The sequence below is a fragment of the Arachis hypogaea genome, chromosome 15 (assembly GCF_003086295.3).
Source record: "Arachis hypogaea cultivar Tifrunner chromosome 15, arahy.Tifrunner.gnm2.J5K5, whole genome shotgun sequence".
NCBI lineage: Eukaryota > Viridiplantae > Streptophyta > Magnoliopsida > Fabales > Fabaceae > Arachis > Arachis hypogaea.
The window spans coordinates 94,136,807-94,142,274 of NC_092050.1; the positions used below are offsets into that span (position 1 = coordinate 94,136,807).

The following is a 5,468-nucleotide window of genomic DNA, read 5'->3' on the forward strand; positions in this document are numbered from 1 at the left end:
TGTTGGATGCAGCTTGCATTCCATGCAGACTCTGAGAGATCATATTGACTTGCTGAGTCAATATTTTATTCTGAGCCAATATGGCATTCAGAGTATCAACCTCAAGAACTCCCTTCTTCATAGGCGTCCCATTATTCACAGGATTCCTTTCAGAAGTGTACATGAACTGGTTATTAGCAACCATGTCAATGAGTTCTTGAGCTTCTGCAGGCGTTTTCTTTAGGTGAATGGATCCACCTGCAGAGGTGTCCAGTGACATCTTTGATAGCTCAGATAAACCATCATAGAATATATCCAGGATGGTCCATTCTGAAAGCATGTCAGAAGGACACTTTTTGGTCAACTGTTTGTATCTTTCCCAAGCTTCATAGAGGGATTCACCTTCTTTCTGTCTGAAGGTTTGAACATCAGCTCTAAGCTTGCTTAGCTTTTGAGGAGGAAAGTACTTGGCTAAGAAAGCCGTGACCAGCTTATCCCAAGAGTTCAGGCTGTCTTTAGGTTGAGAATCCAACCATAATCTAGCTCTGTCTCTTACAGCAAAAGGGAAAAGCATGAGCCTGTAGACTTCAGGATCTACTCCATTAGTCTTAACAGTATCACATATCTGCAAGAATTCAGTTAAGAACTGAAAAGGATCTTCAGATGGAAGTCCATGAAACTTGCAGTTCTGCTGCATCAGAGAAACTAGTTGAGGTTTAAGCTCAAAGTTGTTTGCTCCAATGGCAGGAATGGAGATGCTTCTTCCATGTAAATTGGAATTAGGTGCAGTAAAGTCACCAAGCATCTTCCTTATATTATTATTATTTTCGGCTGCCATCTCCTTTTCCTGTTCGAAAATTTCTGAAAGGTTATCTCTAGATTGTTGTATTTTAGCTTCTCTTTAATTTTCTCTTCAGAGTCCTTTCAGGTTCTGGATCTGCTTCCACAAGAATGTTCTTATCCTTGCTCCTGCTCATATGACAAAGAAGAAGGCACAGAAAAATAATAATAATAATAGAGATCCTTTATACCACAGTATAGGGATCCCTTTGTGAGTGGAAGAAAAGAGGGGGAGACAAAGAATGTGATGTAAAGGAAGAAGCACAACTGTACGGATGGAAGAGATGTGAGATGAGATGTTAGGATATGAATGAATAAATAGAATAGGATGGGGGAGGTATAATTTTCGAAAATTATTTTGAAAAAGAGTTAGTGATTTTTGAAAATGGTTTTTGAAAATTGTTAGTTAAAATTTTTTTTTTTCGAAAATTTTTGAAATTAAAAATAAAAATTAAAATAATTAGTTAATTAAAAAGAAATTTTTGAAAAAGGGAGAAGATATTTTCGAAAATTGAGAGAGAGAAAGAGTTAGTTAGGTGGTTTTGAAAAAGTTAAGAAACAAACAAAAAGTTAGTTAGTTAGTTGAAACAAATTTTGAAAAGGTAGGAAGTTAGGAAGTTAGAGAAGATATTTTGAAATCAAATTTTTGAAAAAGATAAGAAGATATTTTTGAAAAGATATGATTGAAATTAGTTTTGAAAAAGATTTGAATTTTAAAATCACAATTAATGACTTGATTCATAAGAAATCACAAGATATGATTCTAGAACTTAAAGTTTGAATTTTTCTTAACAAGCAAGTAACAAACTTCAAATTTTTGAATCAAAACATTAATTGTTATTGTTATTTTCGAAAATTTGGTATAAAATAAGAAAAAGATTTTTGAAAAATATTTTTGAAATTTTCGAAAATAACTAAGAATTTTGAAAAAGATTTGATTTTTGAAAAAGATTTTGAAAAAGATAAGATTTTCAAATTGAAAATTTGATTTGACTCATGAGAAACAATTTGATTTTAAAAATTTTTGAAAAAATCAATCCAAATTTTCGAATTTGATGAGAGAAAAAGGGAAAGATATTTTTTTTATTTTTGAATTTTTATGAAAAACATGAAAATTATGCAATGCATGAAATTTTTAGATCAAAACAATGAATGCATGCAAGAATGCTATGAATGTCAAGATGAACACCAAGAACACTATGAAGATCATGATGAACATCAAGAACATATTTTTGGAAAATTTTTAATGCAAAGAAAACATGCAAGACACCAAACTTAGAATTCTTTAATGCTTACGCACTAAGAATTCAAGAATGCATATGATAAACATGAATAAAACACAAAACAAAAAATCATCAAGATCAAACAAGAAGACTTACCAAGAACAACTTGAAGATCATGAAGAACACTATGAATGCATGAAATTTTCGAAAAATGCAAGATGCATATGCAAGTGACACCAAACTTATGATATGACTCAAGACTCAAATTTTTATGATTTTTCTAATTTTTTTTTTGATATTTTTTGAAAATAATAGGAAAAAGAAAAAATAAGGATTCCAAAATTTTTAATATGAATTCCAGGAATCTTGCCATGTTAGTCTAAAGCTTCAGTCCAGGAATTAGACATGGCTCACTAGCCAGCCAAGCTTTCAATGAAAGCTCCAGTCCAAAACACTAGACATGGCCAATGGCCAGCCAAGCTTTAGTCTTTAACACGAAAGTATATTGCTCTTTATAACAAATTGCAAGCCTCAGTCCAAATAAATTTAGACATGGCTTTACAGCCAGCCAGGCTTTACATGCTTCATGAAACACTAGAATTCATTCTTAAAAATCTTGAATAAAAATTTTTTGAAAACATTTTTATTATTATTAAATTTTTTTTTCGAAAACAGATGAGAGATTTTTGAAAATATTTTTGAAATATTTTTGAACAGAAAACGAAAAGAAAGTTACCCAATCTGAGCAACAAGATGAACCGTCAGTTGTCCAAACTCAAACAATCCCCGGCAACAGCGCCAAAAACTTGGTGCACGAAATTGTGATGTCCAGGCTCGAATAATCCCTGGTAATGGCTCCAAAGCTTGGTGCTTTGATCTTAATTCATAATTGTCACAACTTCGATACAACTAACCAGCAAGTGCACTGGGTCGTCCAAGTAATACCTTACGTGAGTAAGGGTCGAATCCCACGGAGATTGTTGGTATGAAGCAAGCTATGGTCACCTTGTAAATCTCAGTCAGGCAGATATAAAATGATAATGGTGTTTTCGAATATTATATAATAAAATAGGGATAGAGATACTTATGTAAATCATTGGTAGGAATTTCAGATAAGCGAATGGAGATGCTTTTCGTTCCTCTGAACCTCTGCTTTCCTGCTATCTTCATCCAATCAGTCTTACTCCTTTCCATGGCTGGCTTTATGCAAGGGCATCACCGTTGTCAGTGGCTACATCCCCTCCTCTCAGTGAATAATATGCTCACGCACCCTGTCACGGCACGGCTATTCATCTGTCGGTTCCCGATCATGCTGGAATAGGATTCACCCTCCTTTTGCGTCTGTCACTAACGCCCAGCACTCGCGAGTTTGAAGCTCGTCACAGTCATTCAATCATTGAATCCTACTCAGAATACCACAGACAAGGTTTAGACCTTCCGGATTCTCTTGAATACCGCCATCATTCTAGCTTACGCCACGAGGATTCTGGTTAGGAGATCTAAGAGATACTCATTCTAGCTTATTTCATGTAGAACAGAAGTGTTTGTCAGGCACGCGTTCATAAGGGAGAAGGATGATGAGCGTCACACATAATCATCACCTTCATCACGTTCTTGGGTGCGAATGGATATCTTAGAAGCGAAATAAGAAGAATTGAATAGAAAACAGTAGTACTTTGCATTAATCTTTGAGGAACAGCAGAGCTCCACACCTTAATCTATGGAGTGTAGAAACTCTACCGTATGAAAATACATAAGTGAAGGTCCAGGCATGGCCGAGATGGCCAGCCCCCAACACATGATCAAAGGATCATAAGGTAATCCAAAGATGCCTAATACAATAGTAAGAGGTCCTATTTATAATAAACTAGTCACTAGGGTTTACATGAGTAAGTAATTGATGCATAAATCCACTTCCGGGGCCCACTTGGTGTGTGTTTGGGCTGAGCTTGAGTGTAGCACGTGCAGAGGTCATTTGTGGAGTTGAACGCCAAGTTCTGTGCCAGTTTGGGCGTTCAACTCTGGTTTTGGATCCTTTTCTGGCGCTGGACGCCAGATTTGGGCAGAAGGCTGGCGTTGAACGCCAGTTTACATCGTCAATTCTTGGCCAAAGTATGGACTATTATATATTTCTGGAAAGCCCTGGATGTCTACTTTCCAACGCAATTGGAAGCGCGCCATTTTGAGTTCTGTAGCTCCAGAAAATCCACTTTGAGTGCAGGGAGGTCAGAATCCAACAGCATCAGCAGTCCTTTTTCAACCTCTGAATCTGATTTCTGCTCAAGTCCCTCAATTTCAGCCAGAAAATACCTGAAATCACAGAAAAATACACAAACTCATAGTAAAGTCCAGAAATGTGAATTTAACATAAAAACTAATGAAAACATCCCTAAAAGTAACTAGATCCTACTAAAAACATACTAAAAACAATGCCAAAAAGCGTATAAATTATCCGCTCATCAATGTTCATCATGACATTCAAAGTGTTCTTGGTGTTCATCTTGACATTCATAGCATTCTTGCATGCATTCATTGTTTTGATCCAAAATTTCCATGCATTGAGCATTTTTAGTGTTTTTCTCTCTCATCATAAAAATTCAAAAATCAAAAAAATATCTTTCCCTTTTTCTCTCTTAAAATTTTGAAAATTAGATTTGACTTTTTCAAAAATTTTTAAAATCTAGTTGTTTTTATGAGTCAAATCAAATTTTCAATTTAAAAAAATCTTATCCTTTTCAAAATCTTTTTTCAATTTTTTTTAGTTATTTTCGAAAATTTCAAAAATATTTTCAAAAATCTTTTTCTTAATTTTACATCATATTTTCGAAAATAACATCATCAATTAATGTTTTGATTCAAAAATTTCAAGTTTGTTACTTGCTTGTTAAGAAAGATTCAAACTTTGAGTTCTAGAATCATATCTTGTGATTTCTTGTGAATCAAGTCATTAATTGTGATTTTAAAAATCAAATCTTTTTCAAAAACTAATTTCTATCATATCTATTCAAAAATATCTTCTTATCTTATCTTTTTCAAAAATTTGATTTTCAAAATATCTTTTCTAACTTCCTAACTTCTTATCTTTTCAAAATTGATTTTCAAATTTGTTTCAACTAACTAACTAACTTTTTGTTTGTTTCCTACCTTTTTCAAAACTACCTAACTAACTCTCTCTCTCTAAATTTCGAAAAAATCTTTCCTCTTTTTCAAAATTTCTTTTTAATTAGACTAATTATTTTATTTTTTATTTGAATTTTCGAAAATCACTAACGCTTTTTCAAAAATTATTTTCGAAAATTCTCTCCTCCTCTCATCCCCTTCTATTTATTTATTCATCTACTAACACTTCTCTTCATCTCACATCTCTGCTCCTATCATCACCTTTGTGTTTGGATTCTTCATTCTTCTTCACCCCTATTCCTTTTC

At 33.7% G+C, this 5,468-nt stretch overlaps 1 non-coding gene across 1 annotated transcript; it reads left to right on the forward strand.

Moving 5' to 3' along the window:
• The first annotated feature begins 313 nt into the window (after positions 1–313).
• Positions 314–421, forward strand: LOC112752511 (small nucleolar RNA R71). The gene has a single exon (XR_003176945.1). It is a non-coding gene; the product is annotated as a small nucleolar RNA R71 (small nucleolar RNA).
• Positions 422–5,468: the final 5,047 nt, after the last annotated feature.